Source organism: Petromyzon marinus, chromosome 51 (genome assembly GCF_048934315.1).
Source record: "Petromyzon marinus isolate PM22_M1 ecotype Great Lakes invasive population chromosome 51, UKy_Petmar_22M1.pri1.0, whole genome shotgun sequence".
Taxonomy (NCBI): domain Eukaryota; kingdom Metazoa; phylum Chordata; class Hyperoartia; order Petromyzontiformes; family Petromyzontidae; genus Petromyzon; species Petromyzon marinus.
Window position 1 is genome coordinate 12,835,571 of NC_133717.1, and position 24,602 is coordinate 12,860,172.

Sequence of the window (24,602 nt, forward strand, 5' to 3'; positions counted from 1 at the left end):
ATTATTATTACTTTCCCCACAATTAGTTAAAGCGATGCGGGCGATCTTTGTGTTTGTACACATTGCGAGATAAGTAACGGTGCAGCTGCGCGATGACTGGCACACGCCACTGTTAGCAGAAAGGGCCTCCACTCGAGAGAGCTCTCAAAAGGGCCCCCCCCCCCTCCTCAAGGGTATTTGGTCTACTCTTCCACGCTGAGCCAGGCGTCTTGGGAAGAGGTGTGAACAGCCGCCCTTGACTCCACATCGAGTTTGTTTTGGGTTAGATTGCTTAAATATAAATGCGTCGTTAAACCCGCCACCAGCCAATTAGTAAGGTTTGTCACGTATACAAAACATGCCAATTCGTTACGAGTTCAGCACACCGGTGTATTGGAGAGTAAACCCACAACATGTACGATTCGAGTATGGCGTTTTGCCGGCAATTACAACCAGCCTCATCAGGCTGCTCTATCGTGGATAATATTGTTCGCGAAAGCCTACGTGTTCAACTTAACGCCACAGTTGACCCGCAACCTGCCGATCGGTCAGCCGTGGTGCACTCGGCACTGCGAGGTGGACAAAGGCAGATTCACTAAAGAGGCCTTATCCCCATTGTTTTTACTGCCGCGCTCGAAAATTGAACGCGCGGATCTCTGGTTCCCAAGCCCAGTGTTTGATGACCGTTATGCCAAAGCAGCCATCCCACACACAGAAGGACGAAGACCTAATAATAATCTAAATAGTGAAATGGACGATGTTGGTGAAAACCATCAACTTTAAACGTAAACAAAAGCCAGAGGGTAATGAGTTTTAGACCGATATCTTAATGTGCGTGTAAAAAAATATATATATTTTTCATACGCATGCATTTTCAACACCAAGCCCTATTCATCCTGAGGCATTACTTTGTATGGCACTCCAACTGTTTTCATAGCACAGCATCTATTATTTATTGCTCAAATGCTTGTGCAGATGGAATGCCTGAATTATGGGAACCATCTGCTCTGCTTCGTCTGTGCGAGGAGCACGAGTTACTTGGAGTCTATATCTTGTTCATTTGCCATGTTTGCCGCCGAAAGAAATATTAACAAAGTGAAAAAAATAAAACGTGAGCATCTTGACCATTCTCATTTCAAAAATATGATACGCGGAGTATTTGTTTAAAATATACTGCGGTGTATTTGTTCCTTAAATCTCCCCCTCCTGCCTCTGTCACGGTGTCGAGATGTTGACTACCTCGCCTGGTATGCAGGAGACCATGGGTTCGATCCCGACCCCTGCTGTATATTTGGGTCTGGGTATCTCACTTCCCGTGGTTGTGTGCATTTTTCTCCGGGTGCTCCAGTTTGTCCCTCCGCATTTAGAATCAACATGCATTGAGAGTCTTTGGCTGCTTTACATTTCCACATATAAGCCACTTCACTGAGCTATCATTTGCGACCAAGTTACTTCTAAAAAAAAAGAAGTACATCGCTCAGTGGGCATTACCTAGTCAACTATAAAAGATAGTTTCGTTTCATTTTTTTTTATTTAGTCCACCCAGCAGTGTAATCGAGTACACCGCAGCTAGCAAGCAATTTGCAGGGTTGCACCTTTTGAATGGACGATCGAAACCGAAGGGGTCAACTTATAAAGATGCAGCCCTACAATTTCCTGCTCATGCCACTGCTTGAAGAGGAGGGCCCCCCCTCGAGGGTGAATTTGGCCCTTACTCTTCCACACTGTTCAGATGTCTTGGGAGACGTGGGTGCACCCCCCCACTTTAGCCCACCGTCAACGAGTCGCTGATCCACTGCGCTGCACATGTTGTATACCTTGAATGTTGGACCGAGGCAGCGGGGCGTGGGCGGGGGGTTGGGTATTTTAAGAACTTTCCGACATTTACGCGTGAACCCAATGGCAGCATCCTTCCGACAGTCCGCTTCACTTTTGCACGTCCAGCGCCTTCACCTCTCCTTGACAAATCTTCAGGCTCGCGTTGAACAATTCGAGGGGGGTGCTTGCCCTACTTTGTTTGCGTCGCAGTAAGAGCTTAACACGCAGGGTTTTTTTTTGTTTGTTTTTCCCGCAGCCAATATTACGATTCATGTTGGGGCCCCAACGCAAAAAAAGGTCGATGTTGGAAGATAAAAACCGTTTTGTTATTTCCAATTGTATCTCCCGAGAGCGTGAGCTGCAGTCGTTCGCGCAACTGCTCTCCAAACGCGGCAAGGCAAGTTCGATTTTCCCGGCCGCACGACTATCGTCAGTGGCGCCTGATATCCGAACCAGTCCTGCTGGGTCAACTCCTTTCACCAACCTGCACACACCAGAGAAATGAAGTATGGTCCAATGACCCAAAGGCATGGCAGAGGCCTTCATCCAGTAGCCTGTTTGCTGGAACATCTGTGAAAAACGAGCTTCATAGCTCATCGGATTCCTCCAGTATTAATAAATATGAAGAATTCTGAAAAGGCTGTTCTGTACATAACTGTGTCTGTTTTTATACTTCTCTAAGACCAAGAGCAACACTGCATTTTTGTTAATTTGGATATTTGATTAGATTTGGAGACATTTAGCAATAATTATTACATTTAACTCTAACAGTTTCACATTGCATTCATCATACTATATTCAAATAAAGTTTTGCTGGCTGGCACGCGGGTGCGCGGGCAGGCAAATATATTCCGCGCAAAACCGATAGAATAGGAAGGTGAGGGAGGGAGATGGAGGAGGGAGGGAGCGAGAGGAAGAGAGAGGGGAGGATAGAGAGAGAGTGAAAGGGCATGAAACGAAGAGAAACGAGCAAAATGGAAAGAGGAGAGAGAGGGAAAGTGACGAGTGGGTGCTTGGGAGAATTGGAGAGAGGCAAGAGAGATTTAGAAGGGGAAAGGGAGAGGTGGGAATTGGGAGAGCGAGGGTGAGAGAAACGGGGAGGGGGTGGAGGGATGTGTGACATCCAGTGCAGGGGGGAGAGGGGATTGAGAAACAGATAGAAACAGAGACAAAGTGAGAAATCGATTAAAAGTGGGATATGTACAGCACAGAAAAGGCAATAGATAGGTGGAGAGATAGCGTTCTAATACCGCACAAGAGAAAGTGTGGCTGGCTGGCATGAAGGGTTACGTCCACAGAACCTCAGGGGATGTTAGCCTTCTATAAATACCTGCGTTGGCAGTCCACAATGGCGCATGGGTTTACGGTATTTTTTTCGCGATGTATTATCCATCCAAAGTAAATTAATGCGTCATTGTCACAGTACACCCGTGAGCCAGATATAAGTAGGGGGGGGGGGGGGGGGATGAAAGTGCAACTGCAGTGGCAAAATTGCCCACTTAGAGTAATGATGCACATCTTGAAGACGTATAAATGCATTTTCTTTTGTGTTTCATTCCTATAAATTGTTGGTTAGCACAGCATGCGAGCAACTTTCATGAATAATCTCACCGATATTAAAGGAACAACTGCATGCAAAGGGAGCCGTCTCCTTTTTCTGTAGGAGTGCGCGCGTGTGACTGTAGCGGTTACGGCGCTGTGCTACGAACCTGGAAACCTCGGTTCGATTCCCGTTCACGGTCAACACCGGTGACGATTATCTGAAGCAGTCCTGGGGTCTCCCTCTAGGTCGACTCAGCTTCAAATGAGTACCTGGTGCGGTGTGTAAAAATCGCCACAAGGGAGACAAAGGTGGCCGTGCGTGATGCTGCCCACCCACTCCCTGGCGTGCCATGCCGGCGTTCACAGGTGCTCGCTAACCTCACTTTCCCCAACACTTTGTGGAGGCTATACACTTTCTGGGGTCGATTGGTAGTGTAGTGGCAAGCACACGACGAACTCGACGACCAGAGCTTAATTCCTGCTCATGGCCAACATCAGGATTTGTGCTGGCCACTCGCCCCCTCGTGCGCAGTCACGGACTTAATAGGTGCTCGCTAAAACGGCACTTGCACCGATAACCTGTGAGAGTGTATAGGGGGAATTTTGTTTTGACTCCATACATGGAACAAAAAAAACAGTAGCAAAAGCACCAAAACATTCCGTGACATCTTATACCTAAACCAATTCTGTGAATCCCCTAGGTTGGCTCAGCCTTAAATGGCTACACCTCTGCACTGTGCGAACATCAACCCTTGGTGAGACGTACGGCCTTAATAGCAAATGTTCGCTACACTTTGCCACCACTGGTTTAAAACGAGGATTTACCGAGCACCATTTTTTTCATGCATTCACCAACAGTCTCCCAAGGCATTTTGTGCCCTGCGTGCGATGGCTGAAAGTCCATCATGTTCTGCTTGCTGTGTAGCTATGTTGAGATCAATAAGCCAGAAAAGTACTTATTATTTTTTTCGGGACTTCTGGTGGCTTCTTTTTTGTTGTTGTTGTTGTTGAGAATCACCACAGTTCATCGAAGTGAGTTGCTCACACAGGCAGACCAGGAGCAATTACCCTCTCCAAAGTTCAGGACGGATTCCCAATAAGTCGCCGGCCCAAGTGTTGTCCTCCAATAATTTATCACGGCAGTTCAGCGCAAGCCAGCCTAATATTATATCTGGGTTTTTCTTTCCCCCCCCCCCCAACCTCTCTCTCTCTCTCACCTCTCGGTCTTATAATTCCCTAGGCTGGAAGACAGAAGTGATTTGTGCCACAGTTCGCACACATGTGCTATTTTAACGCATGGTCTGTCCGCGTGTGCCGTTACGAATCGAGCAGCTATAATCGCCAGGGCCTTGACAATTATTCACCTGGCCGTCTATCTCTGCATATCTCACGAAACTGCCAATACCTATCTGCTTACATCCTTGTATACATGTACATGTGACAAACAACAAAAACGCTACACACTTGTCAATAACAGTGTTGCCTTAAAATAATATATATATAACAGTTAACATTTTGGCCAATCTAATGACTGCACAAAATCGGAAATTGAAATTAGGTTTTGCCTTTAGTATGGCTGATCCCAGATCTGAAAGAAATAAAAAAAACAAGTGATGGTTTGGCTGCCCTGCAACAATTTTCATAGCGTATTAGAGAGTGTGATGGCTAGTGTGAAAGATATAAAAATGCCTCCCTTGAAGGGTTTTGCTGCAAATGTTCTGTGAGATTTCTGATCATATTCTTTATCTCCAAGACGATGCCGATGGCACATTTGGAATGCATTTCTAACTCTCTCGAACTCTTAACTTTGGTATTTTTTTTGTCCTGCAAACCCATGCTTGCCCGGACATTATTATTATTACGCTCGCGTCACGGCGGTTTTCATACCGAGCGGTGCTTGCAAAGGGTAGAGGCGCAGTCCTGCAATAGCTCGCTCACCTCACCGCTGGCGGAGAGGCCCCCACTAGAGGGAGCTGGAAAGCCCCCCCCCCCCCATCTCTGGACGGCATTTTGGCCTACTCTGCCCAGGGCTGGCAATACTCTCCGGAAGAGGTGGGAGTACCCACACTTTACCGCACCCGTACGTGACATGCCGATCGGTCCATTTCACTGTGGTTGTACCATTTTTTCTTTTGAACATACTGCTGGGCGGACAGATGATGGGGCTCGGTGAGGCTCGCTCCGTTGTCTCTAATGCCGCGCCGTGAGGTCGAATCGATCCGGCGACCTCTGTGTTTCAAGTCGAGCGTGCTAACCGTTTAAACCACGGCAGTATCCTCCTGGCAGTCTGCTTTTACCCGCTAACAAGCTCATGTGGAACGGTAAATGTGTAGCATTCCAGTTGTGTAGCTACAAGCTAAGAGGCGTTTTTTTTTAAATATATACAAAAAAGGTAAATTTGTGAATATGTGTGTCTGTGCGAAATGTGTAGCATACTTCCCAACATGCAACAAACTTGAAATTTGGCATGTGGGTAGCTTCCAGACTGTGCACAATGCAAAAAGTAAAAAAATAGACTGTTCTCCGTCAAGCTTTTTTTTCTTTCGTCGAAACTTTCGGGTGTTGAAAAATGTGCCGAGTTTGACGAAACGGCCTGATGCCTCCCCCAGGGAATTAAGAGTGTGCGTCAGGCATCGCAGCAACGGAACGTGTCCTATTTGAGGGTAAATGAACGCCACGGAGATGGGAGGCACGGAATCAGGTGACGGTGGTTTTATGCGTCGCAGGTTCGTGACAAAATGCCCATGGCTTGGGGCAGGCCTTCATCCACGGCTGATGATGATCAGTTGTATTATGTTACGGTACCATGTACGTGGATAGCGGTTACGTCAAATATGTGATGTCACCCGCATGCGGCAGCGTCACGCAGTGTGCCTGCTGACGTCACGCATCCCCCCCCCGCCAACCCTCCGCGTAGGCCGTCTATTAATCCAAGACAAGAATCCAAGTCTCGGGCGAAGCCGGGTAGTAAAGATAATTCACAATAAAGGTTTTGGGTTTACAGTAGATTGGTCACCCCGTGCGATCGAACCCAAAAATCTGTATTATGAATAATATTGGTCGCGAAAGCCTACGTGTTAGGCCTTTTTGTTGCTCACACCGTTAAGAGTGTGCGGAGCCGTGGCGCGCATATCGTTACCTTGACCCGGTTATCATGAGCGTCTCTTGATATATCTGAAACGGCGCCGGGTCCACCCCTTGGCCAAACTCACTTTCTCTTGCGCCAACCGTTTACACGACAGCAGCATCGCCGCCTGAAAGCGAATAATAACAATACCACTTTCGACTTGCATCGCACTCCGCAGCGTCCGCTCACTCTCTCAAAGGGGAGAGACCAACTCATGAGGTGCGAGGAGTAACTCTAGAGAAGAGGAAAAGTTCGCAGCCAAATCCCCACAACCCTTTCCCAAGCTCTCTGCAGTCCTGTATATATGAAGGTGTTAAAAGGCCAATTAATGAGAGTTTTACATGAGGGTGGAAAGAGGAGTGCCAGGAGAAACCCAGCGTGCGCGAAGGGGAATCCAATCTATTCCATATGGACAGAACAGGTGGGAGTCCACATTTTGTGCACCGCCGTCTCCTGGAGAGCCAGGGTATGGCACCTTCAACGCCCTTGGGAAGGGAGTTTCACAACATTCGTGTGATCCTATACCTGTCAACCCCTTATGAGTGCCCTACCTGATTGCAGACCAATTCAGGCCCTATTGGTCATCCCCGTGCCCTTAAAAATCTCAACGTTCATCGTACAAAGCCCCATCACAAAGGAGAAACACAAACAAATCGAAAGACATGTTTTGTCCGTATTGAAACGGCCGTACGCCGTATGGACCTGAAGAGTCAATTTCCCTAGACAAGAATACGGAGTAACCCGTATGGGTTGACAGCTTTGTGATCCACTAACTCTCACCGCGTCCATGGTGCTGGATTACAGGCCACCCGGCTTTAACGGTGAAAAAATAAGGCATCAAGAATTAAACGCTTTGCGATAACTGATGGGATGGGGGAGGGGACTGTTGTAAAACCCAGCTCTTAATGCTGACTGCCATTTTAAAGTCACATTTGGTTACTCTGTTTATCAAGAATTAAAAAAACGACAGTACCTGCCATGCTCTTGATTTGGAACGGTTCCAGCAAGCACGGCCCTACAGCATTATCAATCAATCCCCGTCACATCTCATTTTGCCCCGGCACTAATAGTTAGGAGCCATCGGCCCTACCACGAGACAGAGCGTCTTGTTACGCGGCATAATATCGGTCTCCAGAGGATTCGACCGGAATGTAAGCTGTGTTACCGGGGCTTGAGGAATGAGTCCAAAGCTACCCCATTGCACATGATAAAAAAAGAGGCAAACACCAAGCCGGCATCCATCTTGGTCCTCGCCTCATATCTCCGCCAAAAAAATATATTTCTCCGTCAAGCTTTTTTTTTCTTTCGTCGAAACTTTCGGGTGTTGAAAAATGTGCCGAGTTTGACGAAACGGCCTGATGCCTCCCCCAGGGAATTAAGAGCGTGCGTCAGGCATCGCAGCAACGGAACGTGTCCTATTTGAGGGTAAATGAACGCCACGGAGATGGGAGGCACGGAATCAGGTGACGGTGGTTTTATGCGTCGCAGGTTCGTGACAAAATGCCCATGGCTTGGGGCAGGCCTTCATCCACGGCTGATGATGATCAGTTGTATTATGTTACGGTACCATGTACGTGGATAGGGTGGGTGAGTGGGTGGGGAGTGGTGGGGGGGAAAACATGTGTGATGGCCGAGGATGGCGACGGGGGTGAAACGAAGGAACGGAACTCGTCCAACAATGGGCATCTATTGGAGGGACGGAGCGATGGCGATTATGCCATCGAATGATGGGGAGAATTGGCCAAGGCTTGGCTAGGCCTTCATCTGGCACTGCATTGAGCATGGCTAATTATACTGATATAAGAGACAATGAACTGGCACTGCTGAGATTCTGGCTTTGCATCTGAGGTTTAAGCCACTGTGGGTGATTTAAACTGGGTGCTTCAAAAGTGTAGTGAGTTGGTAGTCTCGGTCTGATTACCAATGACTTTGCGATGAAGTTGTCGTTATTTATGTATGTTTAACTCTCGCTCTCTCTCTCTCTACAGCTTATTCTACTGCAAAAAAAATGTTAGGCTGATATGTAACCGACACCCAACGTGTGCGTAGTAGAGAAAAAAAGTGGACATTGATTGAAATTTGGGATGTGGTTCTACAGCATCAACGTCCAACGGCTGTTCTCTCTCACAATGTGGTGCATGGCTTAGCCGCGAAGGCTCTGCGTGTAAAGTTCTCGTGGCATGAAGCCAATAGTGTTACTCGTTGGAGCGTTGATGGGGGGGGGGAAACGCCAGCAACTTAAGACATAAGTGTATGTGATCTAAAACTCATTATAGTGATTTCCCTATAGAATGAGGAAGTGTTCAATCAATGCAATAGAGCAAAGTCTGAAAGCTGCGTGTGGGAAAGTTCAGGACCGAGGCCAAGGAGGAGGCGATTTGTATTACACCGAGAATGTGGTGGCAGGGTGGAAACCGGCTGCCCCCCCCCCCCCCACACAACATGCGGTGGTGGAGTTGATTGGCTGGGAACCTTCGAGAATCTTCCAAATTCCCGGGGTCGCCACGGTGCTGAGATGTTTACTCTCTCCCCTGGTATGCAGGAGGTTGTGGGTTCGATCCCAATCCTGACGCCTGCTGTATATTCGGAGTTTGCACATCTCTCTCACCGTGGTTGTGTGGATTTTCCGCCGTTGTTTCGGCTGCCGCGCCAGGAGAATGAATCGAACCGCCGACCTCTGGATCGCAAGTCCAGTGCGCTGCTAACCGCTACACCGCTGTGGCGGCATACATTATTCGCATTTGTTTTTATTTTTTAAATTGTTTTTGTACAAATGACTGGGCGACAACATTCTCGAATTCCTTGTTTGGGATCTCTGGCATTTCTGATTCAGCGAACCTTGATCATCTCCCACACCAGGAGCGTTCCAGCAGTGAAGATGGACAAAATCCACGTGGCTCCCTCTCCTCCCCTGCCTTCCAGGTGTTATCTCATAAACGCCTGCGGCACCAATAATGCTCAGAACAAGAACTTAAATCGGATCAGAGATCCCAGCCATTGTACGAAAACAAAAATAACTTCCTGACCTGCCATCGGGGATGGGCGATGTGATGTTTTTTGAGACATAGTTTAGCCGTAACGACGTCACATTACGGTAATCATGTCCTCGCGGGGGGGGGGGTACAATCGCTGCATCCCAAAGCCTCCTGCCCCCCCCCCCCCCCCCACATTTGCACGAATGCTTGCGCAAGATACGAAAGGTCAGCATGCGGCATTGTGCAAGCCGCCAGGACAACCCCAGCAGCAGCGTCAATCCTGCTCGCGCGATTAGTGGCATGCCCCCCCCCCCCCCCCCCCAGTGGCTGAGCGTTCGCCTCGCTTGTTGAAGGTGTCCGACGTTTCGCTCAACGCGCCTCGGGAGGGAGAGCTTCTATCGGCTCGCAACATTTTATGGAACCCTTCCAAGAACGTCGGACGTCGTGCCGAAGAGTGCGCGGCGGCGACCAGGAAGCCGCTTGGGGGAAGATTCCCGATCGGTGTGAAGTTCTTCGTGCGGGGGAAGGGGGGTGGGGAACCAAGAGGCATTACTTTCGAGGGGAGTTGGCGCGGGTGGGGTAGGTGGTGTCGCGTCTCTCGTAAAAATTAACATGGCCGTAAACGTCGTCGTAAACGTCGTCGTAATTGACATCGTGGCATTCAATTGAGCTGCCCAATGGAAGCGTTGTCGTCATGCCCCCCCCCCCTAGCCTCCCCCCACGCCTACCCCCCAGAGCACCCCTCCCCACCCAACCCGGCCTAACCAAGCACAACTGTAGAACACTAATAAACCTAATTATTATACATTATTAAAATGCGGGGTGCCCACAGACTCCAAGGGCCATTTGTTTAAATTTAACACGTTTGATAAACATGGCCAGTTCCCTGCCCCCGAGGGGGTGTGAATGCATTATTGCTGTGCAATTGCCATTACCTCCCTTTCCACTCTGTTTCATTCACAAAAAAAAAAACATCTCGCTGACTGCAAGACTCTACGGGGAAAATGCTGAAGTAATGAATGCTCTCGAAAATAGGTGGCTTGTTTAAATAAATAAATAAAGCTTTCCTTACAACAAATAATTATCCCATGATGCTCCACACACATAGAACAATATGCCAATTGGCTATTGGCTATTGTATTTCGCTGCTCAGCCGTTGCTAAGCACAGGCACAAAGGCCCAAAGCTCTTAGCGGCCGACAACAAACGGCACTTAAATAGTTTCAATGGGCATTACGAATGTACCTATCCCTCGTTTTTAAATCCTCTTCTTATGGCTGCTGATGTTGATGTAGAGCAACAGCTGGCATTTTACACTTAGGTGGTTGAGTCAGATGATTGCATCAGGAGTAGCGGAGTGTGTGCATCATCACCACCAGGTATCAGCATCTGCTGCTGCCACGGTTTGCGTGCGGATGCGGTTCTGGGGTTGTGGTCCCAGAAGCTTCAGAGCGGGAGATCGAAGGCAGAGATCTTCTGCGTTGTCGGGTCTTTCGCGAGGAGGTGTTTGTTGTGGCTTCTCGTGAACTCCATTCGGCTTCACAAGCAGCATCAATCATCGCGAGGCTTGAAGTGGCGTTGTTGACGGCTAAGCGGCTGGATCCAATAGGCTTGGCTGCTACGTGACTTCACAGTGGTGGTGGTGGTGATGGTGAAGGACGTTATTGAGATCCTCTTGCTGGGTGGGGAGACGCACGTTTCCAAACGAACGGCCGGACGTTCCTGCAGGCTTGGAGTGAACGGTGTACGACAACACGGGAAGCCCCAGGGCATTGGGCTCAACTCGAGGATTCCAGTGATGCAGCACCTTCATTTGCAGCGTGTTACTTTGACATGTCGATTATCCGTATATTAATTTGCGGTTCATTTAAAATTTAGATTGTATTTCTAATAGCTTGCAATTGATTTTTTTTTGCTTTGCTTTATTTTTAAAGCTGCATCAAATCGTGAGCGCGCGTGTGGTCATTCGCGCCGTTCGTTATGGCGCAAGGCTATCGCAGAGGCCTTTTCACACCATCAATAGGTAAACTCCCCCCCTCCCCCACGCCAACCGGCATGTGCACCCGCATGTACACCACCTCTATGCTAAGTCGGCCAATCAAATGCTAATTTTTTATGCTAATTCCTTTGTCAAGGCACCTTGTTTCCTCGCACACAGCTTAAAGGTCGCGGTCTGAGCGTGGCTGTGTTTCACTACAGCGCTGTCCTCGAGACAGCCTGATCCCTTCACCTGAAAAAGGCCGCTTGTGTTGTGGGCGAAACGTCGTGATTATTGTTGTTTTAATTTTTTACCTACGTGACTTTACCGAATAGAACCAAAGAGTATCGCAGAGGCGCCACGTCTCGCGGGAGTTTCACAGTGAGGGGGCCAAGTTGCCACGTAGCTTGAGCCAATTTGGACCGTGGCACGAGCACAAGAGGAGGTCGTGGTTTCGATCCCGACCCTGACGCCTGCTGTATATTTGGAGTTTGCGTGTCTCTCTCTCTCTCCCTGTCTTAGCGTGGATTTATTTCCGGGTCCTCTGGTTTTTTCCCCTCCACATTTAGAATCACCGTGCGTTCAGAGTTTTTGGCTGCTGTACATTGCCACGTGATGAGCCACATCGTTGAGCTGTCGTTTGTGACCAGGTCGCTTCGGGAAAAGAGCCACATAGCTCAGTGGGCCTCAACTGGAAAAAAATAAATATCATAGTAAATAGTATACAAATGGCCTACTCTTTTTCGAATAACCTCGCAACACCTTTTAACGTCCACTACGAAGCAGGTGGTGCGTGTATTGTTGTTTTTTGACAATACCACGGTATTAACCAGGACGGCTGCTGGGACTCGAGCTGTGAACCTTGGCAAGAAGAGGAAAGGGGTGGGGGGATACAAACAACGATGCCAATTGCTTCAACTCCCGCGCCGAGATATGAAATGGAACTGGCAACCTCCTGAGTTCCAGAACCATTGTGCCATAACCATTACTCCACAGCAGCATCCATAATGTTAGACTTCTACCTGTCCCGCACCTCCGATGTAGCACGGTTGGCTATGTACGTGGCGAAAGGAGCTCTACATACATACTACTTTACATGTTGGCAGGTGGCGTTAGTCATCTGAAAGAAAAAAAAAACAGTGAACAAATATAAAGCAGAGTCTTCCAGAGGTACCAAAAAACCCCACTTGCAGGGAAACACGCAACTTTTTTAATGAATAATACACGGGACTTCATCTCAACTTATATAACACTCGGAGTACATTTTCAACAAAAAAAAAACAGCTGCCCCATATAAAGATGTTGGACACAGTATTGGATTTATAACTGAAAAGAACAAAATCTGATGGAATTTTTTTTATATATTTGCCTCCCTTGAGCAAATCGCCTTCCTTTGTTCCGCCAAAGTTTTCCCTCCATTGTTACATTTTGTTTCGTCGCCGATTTTTTTTTTTAATCACCAATCGGAGTTCATTGCCTCATTGATCAACATGCTCCGCCGTGTAACTGTGTCGCTACATTTCCGTTGTCGAGCTATGGGGACGAGAAACGCAAGCGAACGAATGCGGACATCAACGCTGCTATCGATCACGGCGCAAGTCTTGCGTCCTCATAAACTGCGATGCCAAAACGGTTTTACCGGCACCCATTTAATAAAACCTTAATAACGGGGCCATACAAGGCCCGCATACAAGACACGTTGCGAGTACAGTTAAAGCGCACGTGTGTATAATTACGCGTGCCAGACACATTGATGCGGACATCTGATTGAAGTTGGAAGGCTATGATGCTCCGTCTCACGATGGATAAATGAAGAGTTTTCTACGCTAGGCTTTCATGGCCGATTATTATGATTTCATATTTTTGTTAATTTATTTTGGCTTTGATTGTGTTGGTATCGTATTAAACAAAATCTCCATTTGCATCTACACGATCGAACCCAAAAATTAACTAATTATGGATCAAATTAAAGGACCATACGCAAACTCAATCGTGCGTACACTCGAACAAAACACCGGAAGAATATATAAGAAACTATAAAGTGACGGCAATAGTAAAACAAATATACAGAGAAGATGAATTGCACTTCCAAATTCACAGTTGTCAAATAACAGTTGTCAAGCCACAGCTGCAAATGTGGCCGTAGATGACGCTGAGCGTGAGCTTCAAAGCGTTTTGACGGTAAATTCAACGAATTGAGAGGACACGATGGGATTCCAGATAGTGGATGCCACAGCATGAGAACGCTCTGGTGGCTACCAATTCCTCCTCTCATTCGGGGGAAGTCTACAACATGATGGAAAGCTTCCGGGAGTGGTCAGCCTACGGTGCAACAAAAAAAACTCTGTGACCTGAGTTCGATACCCGGCCACAGCTAACACCGTTGGTGAAGCGATATCCAGAGCCAGTCCAACAGCCTGCGCATTGATCAGCGTAGGACACCCCAGAGGCCCTCTTTTGTGTATCATCACATGAAAGAACACGCAATCCTTGCCATGGTAACGCGTCCTGCATGAATGTCGCTCACGTGCGTGTGAGCGGTGGCGTAGCGGCTAGCTGAACTACGAACCCGGCGACCCGAGTTTGATTCCCGCCCACGGCCAACGCCGGTGACGATTATCTGAACAGGTCCTGGGCCTCCCCTAGGTCGACTCAGTCTCAAATGAGAAGCTGGTGCGGTGTGTAAACATCGTCACTGGGGAGACCAAGACGGTCAAGCGTGGTGCTGGCGACCCACCCCCCTCGTGTGCCGTCCTGACCTTAATAGATGCCTGCAGTCCTCTGGTGAAGTATGGTCAAGCAACTTTAAAAAACCCGACACTGGACAGAGATGCCTTCACTCAGCAGTGGATTGAACAAAGGGTTGTAGATTATTATTCTAGGTGAGTAGCAATGCTGTTAACTGCCTAAAAATGTTCTTACAAGGTGCCAATGAAGCACTGTAGTTCACAGGTGGTTGGACAAGGGGGGTTTTAGCTTTGTAGTCAACAAAAGTGATGGCAGATGCTATGAAGGAGAGCATGGTCTGTGCCAGGATCATTTAAAATAAACCATTCGAGATGGATATGTAGACACTTTTACCGTAGTAGATTCCGACGTCTTTTTCTATCTCTCTCTCTCGAAACCACAATAAACTCTTAATATCCTCTCCCTCCGTCCCTCTCTCTCTGTTCGTAAAAGTTAACTCACAAGTTGACGTTCGTTTAGTGTATGTCGACGCGGAATTGCCTGCTTGTGACAGTGTGTGTGTGGGGGGGGGGGGGCAGTTATGGGTCTCTGGTTCGCTTTCGCCGCTATGGTGGACATGTCGACCTCCTCTGCCCCCCCCCCCCTTCCTTTCATGGAATCTTGGGCCATAGTCGTTAATGTTGGCAGCTTGCAGCAGCAAAGCAGTGTGGGGGGCATGATTTATTAAAAGGCCCCGTCTTCGGCTGTCCAGGGTTATTTCTCAAGAAATCACACACTTGCGCGTGCAATCACTGGAAGTATTGTTGCGAGCGCATTAATAATGCACTGGCAGAATGGGGAAAGAGGTTACGTGCAATATATAGCGGGTTTGACATAGTACATGCCTGCCTTTCATATCTGTTATACAAATGAATACATCGAATTAGAGTAATTGAGATATATATATACAATATAGGCAAAGGGCATTGGTCTGCGTCACTTCGCTATGAAACCATAACGACATCCCCCCATCCCACACGTCCGATTCCTGGCGACTGTGAACATCGGTGGTGAGCTGTGCCCTGAACCCGCATCGACAGAGTGTGGCGAAGTATGGTCGAACGATTCCCACAGCCGACGGGCCTTCATCCAGCTGTGGATTTATCAAAGGATTTGATTATAATAATTATTATCCAGTGTCGCGTAATACTATAGTATAATAATAAATGTATTCCTGCTTAATCCAGGAAAGCCATACTGGGTCTTAAGGCTTTATTTCAGGAAAAGCCTGTAATATTGATGTTGGCCATCACCAATTACATGAATGGTTTTGAGCTACCGAAAAAAGTTTTTTTATCGTTTCATTATTGTGAAATGTCAACAAAAAGAAACTGCCTCATGATCAAAACATCCAGAATGCCCGTAGATCCTGTCAGGCCTCGTAAGCTAAGCTGGGTTGAGCCTGGATAGTGCTTGGATGGAGACCCCAAAATTCCTAAATATAACGTGGTGTTGGCATTGTAAGCAGCAGAGGGCAATGACCATAGTGGTAAAGTATGGTCAAATAATACTCACGGCCAACACAGCTAGCGATTCGGTGACAATGCTATACATATGTGTATCAACATCCAATATGCAGTTATACATTTTTCATTATTTATGAAGTATGCATCACTTAAATTAACAGGGTTTTAATCATGGCTTATGCTTTTGAAAAAATACTATTTTATTAATTTGCGATTGATTAAAAATTCCCTTATTGATTTGTGCAATGTCTATTTATACACAATGTTATTTATGTTGTGTATGACTTATATTTTAATATACTCAATTAGCAATGCAATCATCATCATCATCATCGTCACCACCATCACTGCCAATCCAGGATCATTAAACCGATCACCTCACGGTGTAGAGTAAGTCAACGGTACACTACAACGTCGCATATATCCGACTCGCTAAAGGGTTTGCGTTATACACGGATATGCGAAAACGGTCAGATATGTGAACATCTTATGGATAACCCCAAACGGTGACACGCTTGACACCGCGCGTTTTTAGGAGTGAGCCAATATATACGCGAGATAGAGAACACGGAGACTCCGTGAGAGAGAGAGCTTGGATTGGTGAACGTCTGTAGAATAGGAGCAAGTGATGCGGCAATAGAGCGAGCAGCTCCCAATCAGAAGGTTGTGAGTTCAAACCCTCATGGGTCAATAGACATGACCGACACTTTGTGAAGTCAACGAGAGTTGTCCTTTGGATTGAATAGGAAGTTGAAATGTCCTTCACAGCTGGCTCAGGGCTGTAAACGTGAGAGGAACACCAATACTCAGGTTGTGAGTTCAAACCCTCATGGGTCAATAGACATGACCGACACTTTGTGAAGTCAACGAGAGTTGTCCTTTGGATTGAATAGGAAGTTGAAATGTCCTTCACAGCTGGCTCAGGGCTGTAAACGTGAGAGGAACACCAATACTCAGGTTGTGAGTTCAAACCCTCATGGGTCAATAGACATGACCGACACTTTGTGAAGTCAACGAGAGTTGTCCTTTGGATTGAATAGGAAGTTGAAATGTCCTTCACAGCTGGCTCAGGGCTGTAAACGTGAGAGGAACACCAATACTCAGGTTCTGAGTTCAAACCCTCATGGGTCAATAGACATGACCGACACTTTGTGAAGTCAACGAGAGTTGTCCTTTGGATTGAATAGGAAGTTGAAATGTCCTTCACAGCTGGCTCAGGGCTGTAAACGTGAGAGGAACGCCTATTAAATGCTCGTTTGAGCAAGAAATTACTTTATCTTCGGGAAATGACGGCTACACCACGGTTCAAAAATACTGCACTGAGTGTGGACAGTTAATTGGTTCAGGGCGGATATGTGATGGTTGGATATGCGAAGTTGTGCTCTATGTAGATCAACCTCCACCATAAGGGTTGTGGAATTATCACCAAAAGAATTGTGGGCCCACAACAGAGGTCGTCACGTGTCCAATGATGCGCGTGCGAGCCTGGGGAGATTTTGACCTTGCTTGCAAGGTCTGGGAATCATCATGTAGAGTTCTGTGTGTGTGTGCTAATCCATACAATTATCCACAAAAAAGGCAATGACATAATTAATATCATGCATTGCAAATTGTGGCAATAAATAAATAAATGCGTGCGGTTGATTTTTATGCAAGCCGGCGTGATGTCGTGTTCAAAGTGCCGGAAGTTTTGTTCGTGATCAGACAACTGAAAGTGCGCAGTCGCAATCTTGCAAACAAGTGCATACCAGTAATAAGTTTAATTCTAAAACGTCAGAATTCAGATAGGTTTTTTTTAAACAAAGGTAATTTCAGATCCCATTTCAGATTTTCGGATCATTTACATGGTGTCGTAATTTCACGTGTCCTGCCCCACGAACGAAAGTGACGCCACCCAGTGCCACAATTCACCGCCGTGGACGAGCGAAGCATGGAGATGCCACTTAACGCGTGACCTCATCCTCGGTGTCGATGGAGCATGCAACTTGGTAAGTTTGTTGTCGAACGTGGCGAAAAACGGATGTAGATATCATCTGGAAGGGGAGGCTGTGATGATGTGTCGGCACGCGTGCAAGAAGGGACAGATTACCAGCGATAAGCCATTCGAGGTGGCATCCCGGGGATCGGCAACCAAAGAGGAAAAGTCAAAGCCAGGCGATGATCATGGAGGCGTTTATAAGAGCAGACTCTGTACGACAGGTTTAACTGTAATAATTCATGACGATTTTAATTTAATAAGCTTACAACAGCTGCGAGATCTCGCAGAAGGGAAGCCATGGAGAGGTGCGGTAGCGTCGGTGAAAGTCTTTACCCTCAACTTATGAATTGCTTGAAATGAACAAAAAAAATTGGCACATTTCAGTTTGCTAGGCATCTGCCCCACGTGACCTGTCATCGGGCATCTTAGCAAATGCGTTCCGTTGCTTTTCGGATGCTCGTTCCTGAAGGCAATTCAATGATTGGCATGCAACGTCACCGTTGTTTGGAAGTGGGCTAATTGATCACGGGATCGTCTTCTGTGCCTTGGACTCAAGTTGGCTTTTTTTCTCCTTCCTCCATACATTCGGATAAATGGCCCTGCCAATGAGCAGCAGTTACATAAGACCACGGGCGCTTGGTAATAATTCGTCCTTCCCCCACACGCGGCGTGGACACGGATGCTGATGGGATCGATGCGAGGTAACAGAGACGGGGGGGGGGGGGGAGGAGGAAGTCAGAACAAAAACAAAACAGATGATGATGAACTTAGAGACGCAAAAAAAATCGGCAAGACCAAAATGTGTGCATTCTGGTATCAAAACACGCAAAACAAGCCTGGTTTCTTTTTTTGTTACCTAAACGTGATCATTAAAATTCAACGGATGTCATGGAAAGGAAGAAAAAAGAGTGAAAAGTAGAAATATTTTAAACGTTCTTAGGTGTACACCGTTCGTACATCTATATGGAAAATGTACTGTATGTTCAAGCTGTATGTCCTCGGTAATCGAGTGTGCAGGGATGCGTGGCGGAGTGCGTGGTTCAAAGTGACAAGTTTTGAAAAATGCATTTGACATTTTCATTTTGCAGAATTCATTGTCAAGAGAAGTGCGGGGACATTTTGACGACATAAATAGTGGGCGTTAGGAACGTCCCAAAACTTGGCGTAGACAATCGCGGCTCTGCGGATCAGCTGGTCAGATGTTTCTCTCTCAATAAACTTGTTCTCTCCTCTTGTCACATCCTCTAGCCTTGTATCTCTCTCCACTGCATCCTTCCATCTCAACGTCAACCTCTGTCGAATCCTTCTGGGCCTGCACCAGTGCCATCTCACTATCCCTTCTAGTCTATGATTCCCTCTTGAGTCTATGGGTTTCTGCTCGAGTCTATGGCCCTTCATGCGAGTCTATGGTTTTCTATGCGAGGGTGGCTATCTCAGTCACTCTATGGGTCTGTGAGTCTATGATTCCCTGTGAGTCTATGGGTTTCTGCCGAAGCCTACGGCCCTCCTCACGTGAGTGGCTATCCGAGTCAGTCTTAGGGTCTCTGCGTGACTCTGCAAGTCTGTTTCTCTGCATGAGGTTGGCTCTGTGAGTCCATGCTTCGCTATGAGGTTCTAAAGGCCTCTATGCGAGTATACGATTCTCGAATCTCCATAGATGGCCCTTTTCATTGCATCATCTAAGTCTTCTAAACACAAACCCAAACTCAGTCTCAACTCTGAACGTCTCGACACCATTAGTAACTTCTTCTAAGACTTCTTTCCTACAGATGTTACAAACACTCCACCAGAGCCTTCTCATTTTTGCCCATGTGTGTATGTGGGTGTGTGTGCACGAACCCGGCGACCCAAGTTCGATTCTCGCCCATGGCCAACACCGGTCACGAATATCTGAAGCAGCCTTGGGCCTCCCACTAGGATGACTAAACCTCATGAGTACCTGGTGTGGTGTCTAGACAAGGCCACCAGGGAGCCAAAGCCTGACCACCTACTCAGTCGTGTATTTTCGCGGCCTTCATAAATTGCTAACAGCACTTGTCCCAAAAGTCAGTTCAGGCTATATGGGGGATCTTTGTAATCGTGTACGTGTACATGCATGTTTAGTTCAGCAGAACAATTGTGACAATGAAACAACAAAACGTGTTAATTTCGCATCTGTAAGTTATTTTTATGGCCTGTTCAGTTTTCCAATTCTCGATTTGTATCGTGGGCACTGAATCACGGAAGCCCCGGGCAACTTAAATGGTGACGCTTTTAAGAATATCTTTTTTTATATAAATAGAAAAAAGGAAATAGGTACCTTCTGCCAGCACAACCAAGAAAATTACAACACAGTGGCGTTAAAGATAAGTGCACTTGTAGAATTGCAAGTTTTAAACTGTAATCGCCTGAAAAAAGAATTTAATACTAAAGCTCCCCAATAGTTAAGGACAGGAGTCTGAAACTTCTAGATAGCAGACAATATCAACTGCGGAACTCCTGCACTGAATAGAACATTCCTCCCTCGCATGATGTCCAAACAAATATCCTTTCATAGACGTGGGTTGTCTTGCGTTTTTTTTCATCTTTGAGCAGTGGTTATCTTCCGAAGTTGTTTACGTGTGTGTGTATTTAAGCCTGTGTCCTGTGCTACAGCTGGGTCGATAACGATGCCGCATGTTGTTAAAGAACAGCTGAAAAGGTTTTCCGTGAAAATAATGCGTTTTTCCTCGGGATTTGGTGGGCCTCATTTACAATCCGGCACCAGCAAAGCACATTTGAAATGTAATTTAGCAACCTTCGTGCATTTTTTTCCACGTGTATTAATTTTCAGCATTTACAGACACGTGTATGTATTTGTGAAATGATTTTTTTTATTAGCTCCGTATACCAATGTTTTTCCTTTGTGTGCAAAGTAAATTGTCCACGTGTTTGTATTGCACAAACTTTAACGTGGGTTTGCTTATGGATTGCAAAACTCTGCGCACAGCTTGTTCGGAATAACCATTGTATCTTGGTTTGTACATATGTCACCACACCATCATCAGCAGCAGCAGCAGCCATGCTCAATACACTGCTGGATGAGGGCATTGCCAATTCTTCTCGATCCTTCAGTGCTGCATGAAAGGTATGGATATTCCTTCCCTCCATTAATGAAAGTTCAAGGACTTGCTAAAGTGTAAATCAGGTGAGAGGGCAAACCGTCAGGCGTATCGCTGATGAACGAGTGGTACTCCACTCAGCTGCTCCAGTACAACACGCGTACTCTGGTGGAAGAAGTTCACTCCACTCGGCTTCCCCCGGATGCCACCGAATGGCTTACAGCATATTTTTTGTTTAATGCCATTTACGAAATGAATGAGGACAGTCCCGCAATGCGACAATCCACAAGAGCCAATTTTCATCGCTCGATTTTTCACGGTGAACGTCCTCTTGTGGACGTGTTTTGCCCTTTGGCTGCCGTTCGGTGGTTACTCTCGCCTGACCACCATCGTTCCCACCCAGCGACGGTAGCAACACAAACGGAGGGACACAGCTGCAGCAAATGCCAGGGTGATTACCTCCAGCAGTTATTGTGGTTTAAAGTGGTGGATGGGAAGCGGGCTGGGGTGCTCTGGGCCGTCCATAAATGACGTCACGCACCTGGGGGGGGGGGGAGTCAGACATTTGTGACGATGTGTGACGTGGGGGGGGGGGGGTTTGAGAAATATGACGTCACATAAAAATGCGCAACTTTAAATAAATATAGAATTGTTATAACAACACTAATTGTTATAACAACACTCCTACAACATCAGAGTGCAGCGCCACATTAAATACGTACTACAATGACAATAGTTTAAAGCGATTTGAAGCATGTTTTATTTTCAAAATGGAAATATGGTTTTTTTTGGTGGGGGGGGGGGCAGAGCTTTGTGACGTCATATTTGAGGGGGGGGTTGACTTTTTGTGACGCCGTGTGACGAGGGGGGGGGCTGTCAAAAATCGTCCAAAATCGCGTGACGTCGTTATGGACGGCCCCTCTTGAAAAGATGAACTTGACAATGAAAAATAAGTTGGGTTAGATCGCGTAAATATATAGATGTGTCGTTCAGCCCGCCACAACACGTGGGTTTGCTTGTAAATGTTGTGGCTTTGTTCTTCAAAACACCGGTGTGCTGTACTAATAACGAACTGGCATGTTCTATTTACGTGACAATCCATACGAATTGGCTGTGTCGGGTGGTGGAGGGTTTCACGACACTTTTATATATTTACGCGATCCAACCCAAAAAATAACCTGTATTATGAATGAAAACATACCGATGTGTCTGAAGAATAACGTCATTCCATCGGTGCGTGTTTCCCGCTGCTACGTAATTGCACGTGTTTCAGACTCATACGAGAATGTGACGTCACATGAAGTTACGTCACGTGAAGTGACGTCACTTCATTTGCATCACGCCCGCGCTTTCCCCACCAAAAGTGCTGTCGCATAACATAATTTTTACGATACGTGACGGAAAATTTAGTTCGTTTAAAAAACCAAAAAGTTTACGTATTTTTTTTTTTTTACAGTTCGAATGTTACGTAAAAAGTCACGATTGAATGTTGGACTTTTCAAGTAATTAAAATCGGAATAATTCGTGTGTAAACAAAAATACGTATTAAAATGTGCTACACTCAAGACATTTAAATATGAAAATTACTTCTTAAAAATCTGAAATTGGGTACGAAAAAATAATAAATTACAAAAAGATTAATATTTTAGTTAATCCAACTCACCTCGAAATGCACAAACATGCCCGACTGCATCCGTTCCCACGCACGTGAACGCACGTGCCCTCACACGTCATCCACGTTATTCTTTCATCCGCTCATTCATATTGACCACAGTTTCCTTCGTAACCTCGCGACAAATTGTTAAACCCGGCCTCAAAGACTGAGTTTGCGCCGGGAAAACGAAGAAAGTGGAGGAAATAAATTAAATGAACCCGAAAGGGAAAAAAAGTAAATACATAAAAATAACTCTAAATTACATGTTTCCGCACGGTAATTTCAAGGCTGTAACTGGAGGATCGTGTAAGACCAGGATTGAACACTTTTGAACGGTTACCAACCACCCGCTGTGTGAAAGCACCTGTTCTGCAGGCTTTTATGCTATCATTACAACAAAAAAAACCCGTACAATTTATCCTCAAAAGTGCTCGTACAATGCACCAACTCGGCTCCGCTGAGCATCGCCGAGCAAAACCCAGCCAACATTGACTTGCTCACCACGCAGGTCAACTTTAATATAAAACCTAACCTCGCCTCCTCCACCCACCTTTTGCCTACCCCATCTCCCCTCCCCCCCCCCATCGCTGCCCCTCGTTCCCAACCCACGCTGCTCAGCAAAATGGGACGCCTGGAATTTTTTTGTTGTTAACCTGTTTTAGTAAGGGTGTTGGATATTCGTGCCATTTTCTAATCGCGCAAGAGGCTATCATCAAGGCCGCTTCTGTTTCACAGACAGGTGCAGTCTGTCAGTAAGGGGGAGGGGGGGGGTTGATGCCGCTGTGTGGTGTCACCCAATTGGGGAGCGGTAGTGTAGCGGTTAGCGCACTGAGCTACGAACCCAGTGGCCCGAGCTTGATTCCCGCTCACGGCCAACACAGGTGACGATAATCTGAACCTCGCCGCTCAGGAGACAAAGACGGCCGGGCGTGGTGCTGGCCACCCCCACCCCCTCGTGTGCCGTGCCGGCCTTCATAGGTGCTCGCTAACAGCACTTGCCCAGTCTGTTAAGACTAAACGGTGGATCTTTGTCTTGTTGTGGTTTTACCCAATTACGGCATTGGCAAATGCAAGCAGAACTCCGTTGTGTCGCCACATGTAAATACATATTTATTAAATATTAGTCTGTCAGCCTGTTGGCTTCCTAAGCCAATATTATTAAAGAGCGTTTGTTTTAGCCAGCAAACCGTAGACCGGTTTCGAACTTTCTGGGTCTCATCATCTGTCACAGCTTGTTCACCAAACGCTGCTGACTTTACCAGATACAATTGCCAAATGCACCCCTATTTGAAAAGAACAAATGAATTAGGGCACTATCTAGCCACATAAAAAAATAAGCATTTCTTACACAACCCATCGACTGCACGGCCATCCGGACATGTATACTTTCAACAGCGCTGATTTGAGACGAGCAAATCGTGGACCAGTTTCGACAGTGTCTCATCCGCAGAATCAGGCTTGCTTGGATCAAGCAAATGGGGTTATTTGGTCATTTTCCAGTCGATTTTTTTCTCTCTCACGTGGAGTGAGACGTTGGCACACGTGGCCTCCTCTATCTCGAATAACATTTACGAGAACGTTAAAAGTCCGACGGTGACGCTGACGCCACACATTGTTTATTGTTAACAACATCCACAGGATTGACCAGGATGACCCGCAACAAGACGACAAATGCTAGAGCTTGGCCATGTCGCCGTAACCAATGGTTACAGCGATTCAAAACGCCATTGGGTTAAGGCTGATAAATCACGGAGCCACTTTGCTCTCGGTTGTTTAGTTTTGCGAGGCTGGGTATTTGGGGCGGTAACGGTGGCACAGCAGGAAAGAGACTTGTGCCTTCATCCCAACCAATCACAGGGGGGAGACGTATTGTGTTTCGTCGTGCCCCATGGTGCAAAGCGAGCGAGGCGCAGCGGTATATTACATTTTTCGCAAGCATCTAAAATTATTTGGCATCATTTGTTCCACCTTAATCCGAATCAGGTGGCCCAGTGGTTCCAAGTGCAGCGCTCGAAATCAGACAAGTGTGCTTTCTGCTTGGGTCAATCAAACTGTGGGCCTTTTGACGTGGCCGGGCTGGTCACGCATACCACCACTCGTTGCCAAGGTCCACGTTTCGAGCCCAGGATGTCCTCCCTCGTTGAATACTGCAGGTGCTGCATTAACCAAGAATACGTGTCATCTGCTGCACAGCGGATGTTAAAGATCACTTGCCGAATGATGTCACGTCATTAAATAACGTGACGTTATTCTAAAAAAGAGTAGGCCGTGTGCCAGTC

At 46.8% G+C, this 24,602-nt stretch overlaps 1 long non-coding RNA gene across 1 annotated transcript; it reads right to left on the reverse strand.

Annotated features, from left to right (window-relative positions):
* Nucleotides 1-355: 355 nt before the first annotated feature.
* LOC142931265 (uncharacterized) lies at nucleotides 356-6,775 on the reverse strand. The gene is made up of 3 exons (XR_012947278.1): nucleotides 6,479-6,775; nucleotides 3,507-3,609; nucleotides 356-2,281 (listed from the first exon to the last, which is right to left on the reverse strand). It is a non-coding gene; the product is annotated as an uncharacterized LOC142931265 (long non-coding RNA).
* Between the last annotated feature and the right edge of the window lie 17,827 nt (nucleotides 6,776-24,602).